Source organism: Hyla sarda, chromosome 4 (genome assembly GCF_029499605.1).
Source record: "Hyla sarda isolate aHylSar1 chromosome 4, aHylSar1.hap1, whole genome shotgun sequence".
Lineage (NCBI taxonomy): Eukaryota > Metazoa > Chordata > Amphibia > Anura > Hylidae > Hyla > Hyla sarda.
In genome coordinates, this window is record NC_079192.1 from 285,519,077 (window position 1) to 285,539,258 (window position 20,182).

Sequence of the window (20,182 nt, forward strand, 5' to 3'; positions counted from 1 at the left end):
TTTTAAACCCTTACACCCCCACCCCCCCCCCCACCAAGCCTTCTGAGACTTAATGCCCAGGCATGAACAAGCGGAAAGTCCCGCTCGGTTCTTTTTCTCCCCTTTCCCCATCTGTAATGGACTCTAGATAAAGGGTCCACAGTGCTAGCAAAATATTTGGTGAGTGCCGCACTGATTTTCTCTTTCTTAATACAAAAATTGCTGCTGTTTGTTTCAGTGCACCACTGTGTGAAAGTGATCTTGTCTCACCTTGTGTGGTGCCAAACTCTATTGTTGTCTAACACTTCTTTAGTCTGGAAACAAGGCGGGCTAGAAAAAGGATCCTTAACCCCTTAAATGGGCAATGTCAGATACAAAAACTTTTGATATGATGTAAAGCATGTAAAACCAATAGGTTTTGCAATTGCTTTAATTAGAAAATTTTCAGTATTTCATACTGAAAAAGCCAGTCAAACAACTGCCCTCCCTGCCTGCTTGGACACACACTAGTCCTGCTGTGTCCATGCATCATCACCTATGTCATGGACACACTTCCTTGATTGACAGCCAGGGCTGTGGAGTCGGACGAAATTTTGGGTACCTGGAGTCGGAGTCGGCAAACAATGCACCGACTCAGACTCCTACTAAATTTAGATTGGAATAAAAAAAAAAGCAAGTTTAAATGTCCCAATTCACAAAAAGTTATAATTGATGACTTCTCTACTGTAAGAATAAAGATCAATGCATGCAGTGCCTCACGTAACCGCAAAACGAACACGTTAAGTGACCGTGAAGAAGCATGCTTTTCATGTGCTGCACTATATGGAACGCAACGCACAATTAGGAGCGGCAATACTTATACTTTCCATAGTGTTGTGTTCTGCTGTTACAGGGAACCCATGGGTAACCTTACCTAGCCTCTCACTGATAAGGGATTAAGTAAATATGTTTTTTGCAGGACTAGAGACACTTGTATAAGTGAAGGGAATGGAGGGGCAATAGTTCAAGACTGAAGCTGTAAACCATTGGAAAAAGGATATAAAAACTTGTAAACTCGATTGTTAGCTTAAAGTGGTACTCCGCCCCTAGACATCTTATCCTCCATCCAAAGGATAGAGGATAAGATGTCAGATCGCCGGGGTCCCGCTGCTGGGGACTCCCGGGATCGACATTGCGGCACGAGCTATCATTACTGTATAGAGCGAGTTCGCTCTGTGCGTAATGCGGGCAATACAGGGGCCGGAGCATCGTTACGTCACGGCTCCGCCCCTTGTGACATCACGGTCCGCCCCCTCAATACAAGTCTATGGGAGGGGGCGTGGTGGTCACCACGCCCCCTGCCATAGACTTGCATTAAGGGGGGGGCCTTGAAGTAACGAGGGGCGGAGCCATGATGTCACGCTGCTCCATCCCCTGTATCGCCCGTCATTACGCACAGAGCGAACTTGCTCTGTGTAGTAATGAAAGCGCGGTGCCGCAGCGGCGATCTCGGGGGTCTCCAGCAGTGGGACCCCCGGTGATCTGACATCTTATTGCCTATCCTTTGGATAGGGGATAAAATGTCTAGGGGCGGAGTACCCCTTTAAACATGACTATGGGATTCTACTAGGGAAATCATGTTTTATAATAAATGCCCCTTCCTGGATCCTCCCACTGCCTTATCTTCAGCAGCAGATCAGCACACAAACTTGTGTCCCGCTACTGTTAGTGAGGACAAGCTGGGAGTTGTAGTTTTGCTAATGCTAGGGGAGATGTGAGCAGACAGCATACTGAGGGAGGGGACTAAGACCTGCACAGTGAGGCCACGCCCCCTCCCTTTGAGAGGAATTCAGACTAGTGAGCTAAATTAAAAGTGTAATAAAAAAAATAATAAAGGTGCTAGACACATAAAAATGATATGTACATGGTCATGATTAGGTACTGAGTGATATATATATAAAAAAATGTTTTTCTTTGTTTGATCTGATGGGTACGCTTTAAGGACCAAGCCCATTTTAACCTTAAGGACCAGAGCATTTTTTGCACATCTGACCACTGTCCCTTTAAGCATTAATAACTCTGAGATACTTTCACTTATTAATTTGATTCAGAGACTGTTTTTTGGTGACATATTTAACTTTAACATAGTGGTACATTTTCGTCGATACTTGCATCATTTCTTGGTGAAAAATTCCCAAATTTCATGAAAAATTTGAAAATTTACAATTTTTCTAACTTTGAAGCTCTCTGCTTGTAAGGAAAATAGACATTCCAAATAAATTATATATTGATTCACACATACAATATGTCTACTTTATGTTGGCATCATAAAGTTAACATGTTTTGGATTTTGTTAAGTAGAGGTTTTGTTTGTTTTGGGTCTTATTTATGTATATGTGCGATAATTGTATCCTGAAAATAACAATAATAAAATATATTGAAGCGATAAAGTTGACATGTTTTTACTTTTGGAAGACATCAGAGGGCTTCAAAGTTCAGCAGCAATTTTCAAATTTTTCACAAAATATTCTAAATCGGAATTTTTCAGGGACCAGTCCAGTTTTGAAGTAGATTTGAAGGGCCTTCATATTAGAAATACCCCATAAATGACCCCATTATAGAAACTGCAACCCTCACAGTATTCAAAATGACATTCAGAAAGTTTGTTAACCCTTTAGGTGTTTTACAGGAATAGCAGCAAAGTGAAAGAGAAAATTCAAAATCTTCATTTTTTACACTCGCATGTCCTTGTAGAGGAAAAGCCCCCCAAAATGTGTAACCCGATTTCTCTCGAGTAAGAAAAAACCTCATATGTGTATGTGAAGTGTTCGGCAGGCGCAGCAGAGGGCTCAGAAGGGAAAGAGCGACAATGGGATTTTGGAGAGTGAATATTGCTGAAATGATTTTTGGGGGCATGTCGCATTTAGGAAGCCCCTATTGTGCCAGAACAGCAAAAAAAAAAACACATAGCATATTATTTTGGAAACTACACCCCTCAAGGCACGTAACAAGGGGTCCAGTGAGTCTCAACACCCCACAGGTGTTTAACAACTTTTCGTTAAAGTCGGATGTGTAAATGCAAATAATTTTTTTTTTTAACAAAAGTGCATTTTCCCCCCACAAATTTACAATTTTTACAAAGGGTAATGGGAGAAAATGCTCCCCAAAATTTGTAACCCCATCTCTTCTGAGTACAGAAATACCCCATGTAAGGGCGTAAAATGCTCTGTGGGCGAACTACAATGCTCAGAAGAGAAGGAGTCACATTTGCTGAAATTTTGCTGAAACGGTTTTTGGGGGGCATGTCGCATTTAAGAAGCCCCTATGGTGTCAGAACAGCCAAAAAAAAAAAACATGCCATACTACTTTGGGAACTACACACCTCAAGGAACATAACAAGGAGTAAAGTGAGCCTTAATACCCACAGGTGTTTGACCACTTTTTGTTAAAGTCGGATGTGTAAATGAAAATAAAAATTCTCTAAAATGCTGTTTTCCCCCCCCCCCAAATGTTTAATTTTTACAAGGGGTAATAGGAGAAAATGCCCCCCAAAATGTGTAACCCCATTTCTTCTGAGTATGGAAATACCCCTTATGTGAATGTCAAGTGTTCTGCTGGCGCACTACAATGCTCAGAAGAGTAGGAGTGCCAATGAGCTTTTGGAGAGAGAATTTGTTTGGAATGGAAGTCAGGGGCCATGTGCGTTTACAAAGCCCCCAAGCGCCCCCCCCCCCCCCCTCGTGGTGCCAAAACAGTGGACCTCCCTCCCCCACATGTGACCCCATTTTGGAAACTTCACCCTACACAGAATTTAATAAGGGGTGCAGTAAGTATTTACACCCCACTGGCGTTTAACAGATCTTTGGAACAGTGGGCTGTGCAAATGAAAAATTAAATTTTTCATTTTCACGGACCACTGTTCCAAAAATCTGTCAGACACCTGTGGGGCGTAAATGCTCACTGCACCACTTATTACATTACGTGAGGGGTGCAGTTTACAAAATACCCCATATGTGGCCATAAACTGTTTTCTTGAAATACGACAGGGCTCCGAAGTGAGAGAGCGCCATGCGCATTTGAGTACTGAATTAATGATTGCATAGGGGTGGACATAGGGGTATTCTATGCCAGTGATTTCCAAACAGGGTGCCTCCAGCTGTCAGTGGCTGTCCGGAAATGCTGAGAGTTGATGTTTTTTAACAGCTGGAGGCTCCGTTTTGGAAACACTGCCGTACGATACGTTTTTCATTTTTACTGGGGGGGGGGGCAGTGTAAGGTGGTGTATATTTAGTGTTTTACCCTTTATGTGTTAGTGTAGTGTAGTGTTTTTAGGGTACAATTACACAGGCGGGGGCTTACGGTGAGTTTCCCGCACGGAGCTTTTCCAACCAGTGTGCCTCCAGCTGTTGCAAAACTACAACTCCCAGCATCTACTGATCGCCGAAGGGCATGCTTGGAGATGTAGTTATGCAACAGCTGGAGGTACGCAACTACAACTCCCAGCATGCCGAGACAACTGTTTGGGCATGCTGGGAGTTTTAGTTTTGCAAAATCTGAAGGGCCACAGTTTAGAGACCACTGCACAGTGATCTCCAAACTGTGGCCCTCCAGCTGTTGCAAAACTGCAAATCCCAGTATGCCCAAACAGCAAACAGCTGTCTGGGCATGCTTGGAGTTGTAGTTTTGCAACATCTGGAGGGCTAACGTTTAGAGATCACTGTATAGTGGTCTCCAAACTGTACCCCTCCAGATGTTGCTAGGCAACAACTCACCAGCTTCCGTAGGATCGCCGCACCAGGGAGCCGCATCGCCGTCCTCTGCCACCCGCCAGACTACAGTGGGTGGGCAGAGCAGGGGTAATCGAACTTTAACCACCCCCGCCCCCGATCTGCTATTGGTCGGTCGCTTCAGCAGGGATAGGAGGGGTGGCACCCCTGCCACCTCACTCCTATCCCTCCAGGGGGATCCTGGGTATCTTGGACAACCCCGATCCCCCTTATTTTCTGGGTCACCGGAGACCAGTAAGGAATCGCGCGCAAATTGCCGGTGTGAATTCACAGGTGATTTGCAGCGATCGCCGACATGGGGGGTCTCAGGACCCCCCTAGGCATTGTCACGGGATGCCCTGCTGAATGATTTCAGCAGGCATTCGGGTCTGGTCCACCGAAATTCCCATGGGCGTACAGGTACGCCCTTGGTCCTTAAGTACCAGGGCGTCAGGGCGTACCTGTACGCCCACGGGTTTTACAGTTTTTGCGCCTTCTTTTTTTTCCCTCATCACATTCTAAAAATCATAATGTATTCAATTTGGCACCTACAGACTCATATGAGGGCTAATTTTTTGCGCCACCAATTGCACTTTATAATGACATCAATCACGTCAGCACAAAATTTACAGCAAAACCGGGAAAAAAAATATTTGTGGGCCAAAATTGGAAAAAACATTTTGTAACTTTTGGGGGCTTCCGATTTTATGCAGTGCATTTTTTTGGTAGAAATTACACCGTATGGACCTACATAATAGAGATATGGTTACAAGGATACCTAATTTATATAGATTTAATTCTACTTCTTAGAAAAAATTATAACTACAATTATAACCAAAATTAGTATGTGTAGAATTGTCATCTTTTTAATTTTTCCATATATGGGGGATGTATGAGGGCTCATTTTTTGCACCCCATTGACCGTGCGGTTTAATTTACATTATATTTTTATAGTTGGGACATTTATGCATGCGGCGATACCACATATGTTTATATTTCTTTTTGTTTCCAATTTTTTTTTTCTATGGGAAAAGGGGGGTGATTCAAACTTTTATTAGGGAAGTGGTTAAATCACATTAACTTTTTTTCTTTTTCCTTTTTTTTTTTTTTTTTTTTTTAGCCCCCATAGGGGACTATTACATGCAATCCTTGGATTGCATACACTGTTTAATGCTATGTTATAGCATCGCATTGATCAGTGTTATCGGTGCTCTGCTGCTCCAGCCTGGATCTCAGGCATGGAGCAGCAGAGCGACGATCAGACAACGGGAAGCAAGGTAAGGAGCCTCCAGATGTCCTCTCAGCTGTTCGGGATGCTTCAATTTCACCGCGACAGTCCGGTACAGCCCATTGAGCTAACCGGCAACTGTTTTCCCCTGTTTTAGACACCGCAATCAACTTTGATTGTGGCGTCTAAAGGGTTAATACCGGGCATCAGCCCAATTGGCGATGTCCGGTATAAGCCACGGGTCCTGGCTGCTGATAGCAACCGGGACCTGCCGGCTTCACATAACGGGAGCCGACCACGAGTGTAAATATATGCTCGTGGTCGTTAAGGGGTTAATGACTGCCATAAACAGGCTTATTGGCCGACACTAAAGAGGTACTCTGCTGCTCAGCATTCCGAACGCTGGAGCCGACGCCGGGAGCTCGTGACGTCATAGCCTCGCCCCCTCATGATGTCACGCCCCTCCCCCTCAATACAAGTCTATGGGAGAGGGACGGTTGTGACGCCCCCCCCCCCCCTATAGACTTGCAATGAGGGGGCAAGGCTATGATATCATGAACTCCCGCTCCCAGCGCCGGCTCCAGGGTTCGGAACAGTTTGTTCCAAATGCTGAGCAGCAGAGTACCCCTTTAAGTGGTCAAACAAGCTAGGAACAGGGTATCTAGTCATCTGTGTGGTCTCAGATGGCTGCTCCCTGCCCATCCAGGCTTAACTGACAGGTCTCTCCCTACTTAGGCATAAGGAGAGCTTTATTAATAAGCCCACAAGGGCAGGGAGCAGCCATCAGTGTTCACCCGGATAACTAGTAGGGGTGTGAATCGGCAAGAATTTGGCTATACGATACGTATCGCGATACACGTATGACGATACGATACATCCCGATTCTGTTTACGAGACGATATATCGCGATATTTCTCGATTCTGTCTCAAAAACAAGATATAGCGATTTTTACGCACGCAGTGATACCAAGTATATTTTTATTATGCTTACATGTTTTTATAGGAATAGGGGGTGGTTTGAACTTTTAATATGGAAGGGGTTAATGTTTGTCTTTTACACTTTTATTAAATTTTTTTCAATACACTTTATTAGACTTTTAGGAGGAATTATTAGATTTCTCAGACAGATGAATAGAGTTCTATTGAACTCCATTGCTCTGAGATCCATTGATAGAGCCTAGTCCAGCCAGGCTCTATTAATGACAGAGCCACGGGTCAGCAGGAAGCACATCGCACTGCGGGGGGGGGGGGGGGGGGGGGGCGTCGGCGATCCACTCCACTAGCCCACCAGGGATCATTCACATGTCCCTTTAGACGCCGCTGTCAGCTTTGACAGCGTCGATCTGAAGGGTTAACAGCCAGCCGCGGCAATCGCCGCATGCTGGCTATTAGCGGCGGCCCCCGGCTACTGAGAACAGCCGGGGGCTGCAGAGTATGGAGCGGGCAGGAGTCCGGAGCCCGCTCCATAGAGACTGCTGTACGTCGCATGCTGGCTATTAGCGGCGGCCCCCTGCTACTGAAATCAGCCGGGGGCCGCAGAGTACGGAGCGGGCACAAGTCGGGAGCCCACTCCATACACCCAGAGTGCCGCCGTGCTTGTCAGGTCCGGCCCTGCTTGCACAAGCCGGAAAAATTCACCTGCCCGGCGCCCGGAACTGCATGTTCCGGGCGTCGGTAGATACGAATTCCACATCCCTAAAAGGATCAATTAAAAAATATTTTGAATCAATACAGTATCGCCAAATGAAAAATTGCGATAATCGAGTGAATCAATTTTTTCTCACACCCCTAATAACTAATTACCTCATTCCAAATTGGTTTGAAAACTATGATAATTCTGAAACTTGGCTAGATTCCTTTTAAATATTTCCTCCTAAAATAATAAATCACAGTGATTTTTATTATGAAAATGCCCTGAAATGTGTCCCATACAAGGTTTTGTACTAAAGCATGGACTGAGTAGTTTGTGGTCTGGACTGTGTGAAGAAATGACTATTTCAGTATCACAGGTATTAATAATGCCACACAACACAGTAACATCGGATACTGGTAACTAGCTGTACTGTATGCTACTGGTCAGGAATCTAATACTGTACAGTGTTCCGTATCTATATTAGTTGCATTTATTTATAAAGTTATACCACATGGCTATTCTTGCGCACATAGAAAGAGGCATGAAAAAAATTGATGGAAAATAAAGTACCGTATATACTCGAGTATAAGCCGAGTTTTTCAGCACGATTTTTCGTGCTGAAAACACCCCCCTCGGCTTATACTCGAGTGAACTCTCTGCCCTCAGTGGTCTTCAACCTGTGGACCTTCAGATGTTTCAAAACTACAACTGGGCTTGCTGGGAGTTGTAGTTTTGAAACCTCTGGAGGTCCGCAGGTTGAAGACCACTGCGGCCTTCGACATCATCCAGACCCCCCACCCCCTTTAGTTTTGTACTCCCCTCCGCTCGGTGGGACTTTAGGGTGCGCTGGTCCGGTGCTGCAGGACTGTCCGGTGGGGAGGTCGTCCAGTGGGATAGTGGTTCCGGGATGCCATCTTCACCGTGGGGGCCTCTTCTGCGCGCTTCGGGCCCGGCCCCGGAATAGTCACGTTTCCTTGACGACGACGCACAGGGACGTTCATTAGCAACGTCCCTCTGCATCGTCGTCAAGGCAACGCCTCTCTATGCCGGGCCCGAAGCGCAGAGAAGAGGCCGCCCGGTGAAGATGGCAGCCCGGAACCACTATCCCACCGGACGACCTCCCCACCGGACAGTCCTGCAGCACAGATGGCCCGGACCAGCGCACCCTAACGTCCCGCCGAGCGGAGGTGAGTACAGAACTAAAGGGGGTGAGAGGGGGGGGCTGGATGATGTCAAAGGCCGCAGTGGTCTTCAACCTGCAGACCTCCAGGTGTTTCAAAACTACAACTCCCAGCAAGCCCGGACAGCCGCTGGCTGCCCGGGCTTGCTGGGAGTTGTAGTTTTGAAACATCTGGAGGTCCGCAGGTTGAAGACCACTGTATCAGACATTGACAAGCGGTGATGATGAAGGGGGGGGGGTGGGGGGGCTGATGACATGTGGTAATGATAAGGGGATGATGAAGGGGGGGTGGGATGATGGAAGGGGGGATGACGACAGGGGGGGGGATGATGAGGCTGTTAATGACGGGGGTCTGGATGATGACAGGGGGGGGGATGATGTATTTCCCACCCTAGGCTTATACTCGAGTCAATAACTTTTCCTGGGATTTTGGGATGAAATTAGGGGCCTCGGCTTATAATTGGGTCGGCTTATACTCGAGTATATACGGTAGCGTCTTTAGATACTTTCCCCAAGATGTGCTTAAGTGAACCACAAGTCTGCACAGGGTACACTGGTAAGTCTAAGCATTGCAATAAATTAGATGTTAACCTGAAGAGCCCTTTTAAGGTCCCTTTTCATGGCCATATTTCTATCTTGTTTGCCAAAAATAGGACTGGATCCCAAGGATTTTCAAGTCGCTACTGTTGTGATTCATTCCTGAGTTTGGCAAGTAAAAAACATTACAAATGGGAACAGAGACTTTAAATATGTATTCCTTTGCTGGTTGTTATTTCAGCTTTCTATACTTTAAGTGTGTGATAGAAAATTTAAGCTCACACTTTGACCGACATAAAATTGAAGACTATTTATATTCCCATGTGACACGTCCTGGCATTCATTCGATAATTTGAACATAAGTGCCAAATATATGGAGAATTTTCCTGGAAGATCAGACCGGTCATTTCTAAAGATTCACAACACTATCCTTTTACCCTGACAGAGAAAATATATATATAAAAAAAAGCACTTACTGATTTATCTCCATATATCATCAATAGGCCACACACACGGCTACTGGTAGTGCAGACGCCCCATTTAAGACACCGTCTATAATGGAGAACGGCCTCAATTCACCTAAAAAGGCTTCAGAGCTGGGGAAAATTTATGGCCTGCAGGTTAAACCCTCTGCAGTGGTATTTTTCCATTTTCTGCAGTTTAGCAAAACCATGTACAGTAAATGTCAAGAAATGTTAGGAATATAAACTTTTCAGACAGATCTTTTAGGGAGATATCAAAGTCTTTTCCAAATTATGCAACAACTCACATGGTACGGATGGCAGTCAGGTTGTCCTCTCAAACAGAAAAGATCTGCACTTTACCGATACTTAAAGTGTAACCAAGGTAATTGTTTACATTCCAGATATAAATTCACTATATCACAATCAGGACACAAAGTATACAGTGAATGCCCAGTATCGAAAACGTAGAGCCTCGGCTGTCAACAAATGTGTATCCACACTACGTCCACATGTCTTATACTACAAACTAAAACCGCACCAAAAACCTGTAACAATTTCATCATGAACAAAAATCGATGATCCAGCACTTTAAAGTAATTTACAGCTTTATTGGATATGGTATCAAATAGCACACAGGTAAAATCCTTCACTGTCATAATATGCGTTTCGAGCACATGCGCTCGAAACGCATATGATGCCGTAGTGAACGATTTTACCTGTGTGCTGTTTGATACCATATCCAATAAAGCTGTAAATTACTTTGAAGTGCTGGATCATCACTTTTTGTTCCTGATCTTGTGCACACCAAGCCGGGTGAAGGTCTGTGCACATCAGCGTGGGAGGCGAGCTGAATTTTGGACTTAAAGGGGGATTCCAGGCCAAAACTTTTTTTTCATATATCAACTGGCTCCGGAAAGTTAAACAGATTTGTAAATTACTTCTATTAAAAAATCTTAATCTTTCCAATAGTTATTAGCTTCTGAATTTGAGTTGTTGTTTTCTGTCTAACTGCTCTCTGATGACTCGCGTCCCGGGAGCTTTGCAGTTCCTATGGGGATATTCTCCCATCATGCACAGCTCCCGGGACGTAACATCATCATTGAGCAGTTAGACAGAAAACAACAACTCCACTTCAGAAGCTAATAACTATTGGAAGGATTAAGATTTTTTAATAGAAGTAATTTACAAATCTGTTTAACTTTCCGGAGCCAGTTGATATATACAAAAAAAAAGGTTTTGCCTGGAATACCCCTTTAACAATTCCATCATGTCTGAAAATGACCTATGTATGGTCCACAGATATAATACCTTACATATAAAAGTTAGAAAGGACTGCTTTAAACCTGTAGACCCCTTTCTATGTTGAGAAAAGCAGCTACGTAAAAATAGTGTACAGAAAAAATACAGGTAGTTTAGCTTTACATTGGTCATAAAGGGATTGTCCAGGATTAGAAAAATGCTGCTTCTCTTTCTGCAAAAACAGAACCATTCTGTTGACAGGTTGTGTCAAGTATTGCAGCTCAGCAGCACTGAAGTGGAATGGGCCTGAGGTGCAGTACTACACACAACCTGTGTAAAGGAGGGTGAATGTATTAATTTTTTTCTCAAATAAAAAAAAAAGCAGCATTTTTCTATTACTGGATAACCCCTTTAGGGTCTTTTCACATGAAGCACATCCGCTGTGGATATTTTATCTTTTAACAGTGATGTATAATAAGAATGCATGGATTCATAAGACAGCTAACTGACTTATTGCAGGAAATAGGCTCCATTGTAAGTTTATGGAGCCCATCTCCTGCAATGAATCAGATTTATTGGCAAACTAGAAAGTATAGCACCTGCTATATCTATTGATTGGTAGAGGTCTCAGAATCGAGACCTCGACCAATCAAAACTAGTGGCACGTCCAAAACATTAGGTGCCATGAACTCTCTGTACTGACAGCTTCCTCCCAGCCCCTTCTCTCATGATCAGAAGCTTTAGTGATGTCCTGACTGCTCTAAACTATGACTGACAGCTTTAGCATTCAGAGGGTGGGAAGTTCTTGATACAATAAAGTCTACCTCCTGCACCTAACAAGAAGAGCTTACCTCTTGGAATCTTCCATCTAAAGGGACATGTGAATGTTCCCTGGTGGGCAAGTGGGGTGGATCGCGGGGGGGGGGGGGGGGGGGAGATCTACTATAGAGGTAGCCAGAGGGCTTTCCTCTGTTCTGTGCTGTCTCGGGGCATAGAGCCTGGCTGGACTAGGCTCTATCAATGGATCGCACAGCACACAGATCAATGGAGTTCAATAGAACTCTATTGATCTGTATGAGGAATCTGATGATTCCTCCAAAAAGTCTAATAAAGTGTAAAAAAAAAAAAAAAGTTTAAAAGACACCTTAACCCCTTCCATGTGAAAAGTTCAAATCACCCCCTTTTCCTATATAAAAACATATAAACATAATAAACATATTTAGTATCACTGCGTGCATAATTGTACGAACTATTAAAATATAACATTATGTATTCCATACGGTAAATGACGTAAATGTAAAAAGAAATACCAAACCACAGAATTACAATTTTTATAATATCTAAGAAAAAAAAGTTAAAAAGCGATTAAAAAGTCAGATCAATACCAAAATGGAACCGATAAAAAAACAAAACAGATTATGGCTCAAAAAATTTGCCCTCATACAGCCTGGCATGTGAAAAGAAAAAAAAGCTACAGGGGTCAAAAAATGGAAATTAACTTTTTTTTTTTTTAAGTTCAGAATTTTTTTTTAAACTAGTAAGACATGACGGAAACTATACAAATCTGGTATTGCTGTAATCAGTCCGGCCTAAAGTATCAAAACAACATGTTATCTCAACCACAAGGTAAATGGCGTAGAAAAGAAAACCACCAAATTTGCTAAATTATCTATTTTGCTATTTCAATTTCACTTCACAGATCATATTTTTTATTTTTTTGGGTTCGGAGAATACGTTATTGAAAAATTAATTTATAGTAGGTAGTTATGGCTATTATAGGGCGAGGAGGAAAAAATGAGAGTGTAAAATCGAAAATTGGTCCGGACAAGTGAATCGTCATGAGGGACAAGTAGATTTTGCTCCGTTTTAGTCCCGTGGGCAAGTAGTTTTTTATTACATTTCCACACCCCTGTATACACACATACATTTCTTATAATGGTAAAATTAACATTGCATATCATACAGTACAAACTGTGAAAATATCAGTAATTGCAGTGTCAGACACAAACACATTTGTATATGTAGCAAATTTCTGCAGTTCCTAAACCTACTTTACTGAATTGTAAGAGCTGCCAAATGCATAGATTAGCAGTAGGCATGTCACAGATTATTATTATTTATTTATTTTTTCAGAAAAAGTGGAAAGTGGACTTTACATATTTTCATCGGCAACCTGTGGGTTGCAAAACTACAATGATGGGAGTTGTAGTTCCTTAAAAGGGGGATGACTATAAAAGTTGCATCTAATCCAATACACTGGGCCATGTAATGTAGCAAACAAGAGAAATTACAAAGTAATGTGAAATCATATATTCTGTGAAATCTTGACTGCCCATAATTTGTGACCGCAGTCAAGAGCTTTGCTAAATACAGCTGGGGAATAGCAAAATAATACCTCTCTTATTCATCATTTACATCACAATGCGCATATGTTGCACAGAAGTGGGTCACCATGTAATGAGTTCAGACGCACAATCATAATATAATCAATAAAGCAAATGTGACAAAACCCTATCATTAAAATTGACTTAGCAATATCTTGTGAGCAAATGCAGTCAATTACTTGATCAGAGCAAAATAAAACCTAGCAATTTATTCCATTTTAATTGACTCTAAGGAGACACTTATGAGATTTAGATAATAAATGATAGAGGGAAAGGTTGTCTAATGACTCAACTTGTGTTGAGAAGGCTTTCTGTGGATTTTTACACCAAGTTCATTTATGGGGAAATATACCACACTCCCACGACAGCGGTCTCTAAACACTGCGGTAAAAAAGACTAGGTATCATTAAGATGCCATCTGCATGCATTCATATATGCAATGTGTATAGAAGCAGCCAGTCACTGTCACAAGTGTGGATTGATGGGCAATATGTAATGCCAGCTCATGACTGCTACGACTCCCGCAACCACTGGCACCGGGATTATGTAAAAGCACTAACGGCACAATGGAAAGATTACAGCTTAAAGGGGTACTCCGGTGAAAAACTTTTTTTTTTAATCAACTGGTGCCAGAAAGTTAAACAGATTTGTAAATGACTTCTATTAAAAAATCTTAATCCTTCCTGTACTTATTAGCTGCTGAATACTACAGTGGAAATTATTTTCCGTTTGAAACACAGAGCTCTCTGCTGACATCATGAGCACAGTGCTCTCTGCTGACATCTCTGTCCATTTTAGGAACTGTCCAGAGTAAAAGGAAATCCCCATAGCAAACATATGCTGTTCTGGACAGTTCCTAAAATGGACAGAGATGTCAGCAGAGAGCACTGTGCTCGTGATGTCAGCAGACAGCTCTGTGTTTCAAACGGAAAATAATTTCCGCTGTAGTATTCAGCAGCTAATAAGTACTGGAAGGATTAAGATTTTTTTAATAGAAGTAATTTACAAATCTGTTTAACTTTCTGTAACATTCTGGCACCAGTTGATTTAAAAAAAAAAATAAAAAAAAGTTTTTCACCGGAGTACCCCCTTAGAGGGAATCTGAAACTGCACTGCTGTTGTATTTAAAGTGATCACATAAATTCTAGGTTATTTTATCGGAATAAGTGAGCGTGGTTTTGGATGTGTTTTCTCAAAATGACTTCACGGTTTTAATTATACGTGGATTCACTCCTGCTTAGCCCTTCCTCTTTGAGATCCAAATGACAAGAAAGAAAACAACCCTTTGTCACAGTCGCTGCAGACTCATAGAAGAAAACTTTGAACAAAAGATATTTGTTAGAATGCAGAATTATGTGAATTTATCTAAAAAGGTTCATTGGTTTAGAGATAGCTTATTGTTTTTAACAAAGTCACATCATTCAGCATGTTTGAAATTTCCTTCCATGAATCTGCAGCGTCTGCTTCAAAGGGTTGTTTTTTTTTTCTTGCCCTGTAGATTCTGCTATAGGATTGTACTGCCTCTTCTGGTGACCCCTGGGCTTTTCAGCGGATTCTCTCAATGTACCCCAGTTTCATGGGTGATATATTTGATTATCTTTTATTCCAGGTGAGCAGCTAATTCATAGGGTTCACCACTGAGACCCCTGAAGTAAGGCAAGAACACTTTCAGGGTAATACACAAGGTTCCGTCCTTAAAGGGGTACTCCGCCCCTAGACATCTTACTCCCTATCCAAAGGATAGGGGATAAGATGTCTGATCGTGGGGGTCCCGCCACTGGGAATCCCCACGATCTCTCCTGCAGCACCCCCTGTCATCAGTGCACGGAGCTCGCTTCTCTACTTTTCCTCTACACATGCTTTGATAAATCTCCCCCATTGTGTGAAGGCATCCTAGTATTTGCAGTATGCAGCACTGACATTTAATCTATAATGGCACTAGGTCATGTGGCAGCCCTTCACAGTCATGACATATAGATTAGGTCAGTCATGTGCTATTCAGAATGAGAGGTTATATTAAACTAAAAACATGGATTTAAGGATGGTATATTACTCTGTGTGCCGCTGTATAGTGCTCCATCTGGTGTCATATGTTGGCGATATTCTTCTCTAGCAGCACTTCTTCTAAGAAAAATACAAATTGCCAATAAGGCATTGTGCCATTTTTTTTATGTACAGTTTGTACAAAATCTTGACAGAAAAAATTGATGTGAATTTAAAACTACATAGGAAAAAAAGTAAGGGCTCATAAAATTTCCATAGGTGCCCTTTTATGCGTGTGTACAACACAGAGCCACAATACAGCCACGTGCATCAAATTGCTTCCTTACCTTCTCCAAACTGGGAGGACATGAATGGAACGGGCTCTGCAGCTGAGACTGCAGCCAACACTCCAAGTTCAGCCTTTTTAACTATTTAGAAGCAGAGATAGCAACTGCGATGTCCAAGAGGTTGACAAAGGGAAACAACTCCCTCTGTCACCCAATTGTCCCCTTTGATGCAATTGCAGGGTGCCGGTGGGTAGTTATGGCAGCTGTGAGCTTAATGAAGACCCCCAATTCTCTCATCTTCCTATTACACCTTGGGAAAGGCAGAGAGTAATAGTATAACAATAAAAGTGTAATTCATAATATAGTGTCTGTACCTGTGTGTGACGGTTTTCTCACAATTCTTATGTGATTTTTTTACCCCAATATTTATTTTTAACAGCATACAAAATGACTGTTGTCTAAGATTTTTCCCAGGTTGCAGTGCGGCCGAGACCTGACTCACTGATATCAGGGAGCCTGTCTGCTTCAATGGGTGGAGGGATCGCTTGGTGGGAGAGAGATCAATCTGCAACTAATGCAACAGCTGTAGGCACTCTGATTGAAAACCACAGGTCTTTTGAATGGATGCAGCTCATTTATGTTTCAATGGGTGGGGTGGCTGATGTGTGGGAGGGAGGAAAATGGAATTATGGGATTTGTAGGCAAGGAAGAAAACTTAAACAGGAAATACCAGTTAAAAAAAAAGCTAGCCAGTGTTATGGTAATCTCACAACATAGCCATTTATCCCCAAGACAAGCGCAGATCCTTCCTAAGCATGTCCATTATTGTCTGCCAGGTACATACTAAAATCACCTTATGGTGGATAACCCCTTTAATGAAATATATTGTACGTGATTATAAGTGAACATGAGGTCACATGTTCAAGGATCGTAGAGGAACGAAAATACTGCCATAGTATAACAAAATCACTTATGTACAATGGACCATTAATATATACTACTCAACACACAAATCACAAGTCATGATATTGTTGTCTCACTGTAAAAAATAAACAAACAAATAAAATAAATGGCTCTTGTAGAGAGAAAACGAAAAAAAAAATATTGGCAGCTTCAGGAAGGGATTAACGGGGTATGAGGCAGTCTCCCGACTCGAGCCCGCGCCATACTGGTGATTCTTGTAGCTGGTGGCCGGCGTTAATAGCCGACATGCGGCAGCCAGCTATTAACACTTTAGATCGCCGCTGTCAAAGCTGACAGCGGCGTCTAAAGGTGCCTTTATCCTGTCCCTGGTGGTCCAGTGAGGTGGATCGCCCCCTCTCCTCCTGTGCCGGCTCCGGCGCTCAGAAGGATAAGGCCAGGCTATATCAATCGAACGCAGAGCACACAGATCAATGTGGTTCTATGGAACCATATTGAGCTGTATGAGGAATCAAATGATTCCTCCTAAAAGTCCCCTAATGGGACTAAAAGTGTAAAAAAAAAAAGTTAAAAAAAAAGTTTTTAAAAAGTTTAAAAACAAACACACATTAACCCCTTCCTTTTTAAAAGTTGAAATCACTCCCGTTTTCCCAAATTCCATATAAAAAATATAAAAACATAATAAAAATAAACAAGACACACACCTGCTGCTGTTCAGAAACAAGGCACTTTCCCGAAGCTCTAGTGTGTTCCCTGGAAGTCACACCTGTAGTCCATCTGATGCTAAACACGCCATTGCAAAGCAGTACAGTAGAAAATATATTGTAGAACAGATGCAGAGCACTCACCAGGTTCTTGAAACAGGGACTTCTTTATTTCACATGAATAGTGGAAGCAGGTTCACATGCAGGAGAGCGAGATGGAATACATGCAGGGGTATACAAGAAAAGGAATAAAAAGCTATAAAGTCCAATCAAAACAAAAATGGTCCGGATTAAAACTTCAGATCACGGCACAAAAAATGAGCCCTCATACCACCCCATTCGCGGAAAAATAAAGTTATAAGGGTCCGTAAAGGACAATTTTAAATGTATACATTTTCATGCATGTAGTTATGATTTTTTCCAAAAGTAAAACAAAATCAAACCTATATAAGTAGGGTATCATTTTAATTATATGGTCCTACAGAATAAAGATAAAGTATCATTTTTACCGAAAAAAAGTACTGCGTAGAAACAGAAGCCTCCAAATTTACAAAATGGTGTTTTTTCTTCAATTTTATCGCCCAATTATTATTTTCCCAGTTTCGCCATAGATTTTTGGGTAAAATGACTGATGTCTTAAAGTAGAATTGGTGGCGCAAAAAATAAGCCATCATATGAATTTTTAGGTGCAAAATTGAAAAGGTTATGATTTTTAAAAGGTAAGGAGGAAAAAACGAAAATGCAAAAACAGAAAAACACTTGGTCCTTAAGGGGTTAAGCATGTTGTCAAGTTGGCATAAAGTGGGTTCTTCTCACTATGAGGGCGGCACACAGGGGATGGGCACATATGGGAGACTATTTTCTAACTCACTGATCCACAATATTAGAGGAGGTTTGCCCGGTTCAATTGTGCACTCTTGTTTACAGTTATTAGAGCATTGTACAGATGCTGGTATAAATGGAATGAGGTCTGCTTAGAACGTAATGGTGGCTATTCAGTGTATATAATATAGGATCAATAAATACTACACTGAGCAAAAAGGGTTTGTTTACAAGGTAATAATACTGTGTATAACGATAGGTTTACTACTGTCACAAACTCACTAATGTAAACTATAGTAATTGACTGGTCCTTCAGACATGTTCCCTGCCCAGCAAAGCGCTAGAACTGCACCAAAATTGTATTTGATCAAAAAGATCACTGGTGTGGATTTTAGTTGTACTCACAACACAGTGCAGAATCACTGTCTATAAGGGTGTGTTCCCACATTAAAGTTTTATACTGCAGTATATAAGGATAAAGCCAGGAACAGATCACAAACAGAGCACAAGCATAAAGAAAACACTGAGACTTATATCTTTTTGGCTTAAACACTGCATGTAAATGTGGAAACACACCATAATAGTATGAAGAGATGGAAATTTAATTGGGGCCTTTAGTAGAGACCCACATATGAAGATTGAGTTTTTACAGCCAGTCTCCAATTCATTTTTCCCATCATCGCTGACAAGTAAATATAACAGGAGTTAACACAAAGATTCATGGAATGTTATTACTTGACTAGTTTCACATTATCTCCCCTTCACTTTAGAATGATGACTTTGACTGCAGAACAATCTGCTGGAGGAAACCCAGTACTGTATTACCAATCTTGCTCAATACTACCATCTAGTGGACTATTCAGAACATTCCTGCTCTAACAGCAAAACATACACAATATACAATGAAAGTGTATCAGATCATTACACAAAAAAAAAACAATTTCTTTCAAAGACTGTTGGTACCCCCACCTGTTTATCTGAATTGTGTGGACTCGTTTTCATCTTCCTATGTGTTTTAATGATACATATATAAATATTTGCACAGTCACACATTAAAACTGAAAGAACTCCCATGTGGCTTTTAGTCAGGTAATTTAACCAACGCAGATGCCAGGGAAAGGGTTTGCCACACACTGGAATCATGTGGTAAATGACCAAATTTACACTTACCCGTATGCCAGTTTCGTTTCACAAGTGTGCTAAACTGTTGGTCAGCTTAATAATTTTTTTTGCTGATATAACAATACTAAACAAATAAATACATAATGATAAAAATAAATAAATATCAATGTAAACATTTTTCTACCACGGAACAAACACAGAAGTATAGAACAAACCACAGGAAGACAGGGACCTGACTATTAATCAAAAGCATGATAACATTAAAAAGGGGTATGCATGTGAATCATTCAAAAATACAGGGGGTTTATTAAGACATCCGTGTTAAAGGGGTACTCCGCTTCTCAGCGTTTGGAACAAACTGTTCCGAACACTGGAGCCAGGAGCTTGTGACGTCATAGCCCCGCCTACTAATGACGTCACGTCCTGCCCCCTCAATGCAAGTCTATGGGAGGGGCTGTGACAGCCATCACGCCCCCTCCCACAGACTTGCATTTAGGGGGTGGGGTGTGACATCATAAGGGGCAGGGCTATGATGTCACAAGCTCCCGACGCCGGTTCCAGCGTTCGGAACAGTTTGTTCCAAATACTGAGAAGCGGAGTACCCCTTTAAAGCATTATTGTGATTTAGAACAACTTTTTATGCGTTACCCAGACATGTTAGAAGTTCAGATCATACCAGATCTCACTCCTGAACTCTTCTGTGACTGCAAGTTTAAACCCCATGAAGTGGGCAGAAGCCTGCGCCTTCCTCCTGACTGTCACTTAAGTCTAACCCTTTCATTGCATTAGTCTATAGATGGATTTTCCGGCCGGCAATCTAAACCTTTAACATGTTTGGGCTAAAAAAAAAAAAGCCTGGTTAGATGTGCCAGACTTATTAAGAGGTGCAGGTCTCCTAGTAAATGTGCCATACCACTCCACCATAAGCCATAAGACTGCAGCACACAAACAATA

The 20,182-nt window shown here is 42.0% G+C and overlaps 1 protein-coding gene across 10 annotated transcripts in view; it reads right to left on the reverse strand.

The window, feature by feature from the left end:
• The window catches only part of METTL25 (methyltransferase like 25), a 260,766-nt gene that overhangs the window by 173,329 nt on the left and 67,255 nt on the right, over positions 1 to 20,182 (reverse strand). The window contains exon 1 of one of the 10 annotated variants that reach the window (XM_056574431.1): positions 17,429 to 17,446. The exons of the other annotated variants lie outside the window; for them this stretch is intronic. The gene's annotated coding sequence lies outside the window, so the exon portion shown is untranslated. Of the gene's footprint in view, positions 1 to 17,428; positions 17,447 to 20,182 lie in introns of those variants that run through there. 10 annotated transcript variants of the gene reach the window in all.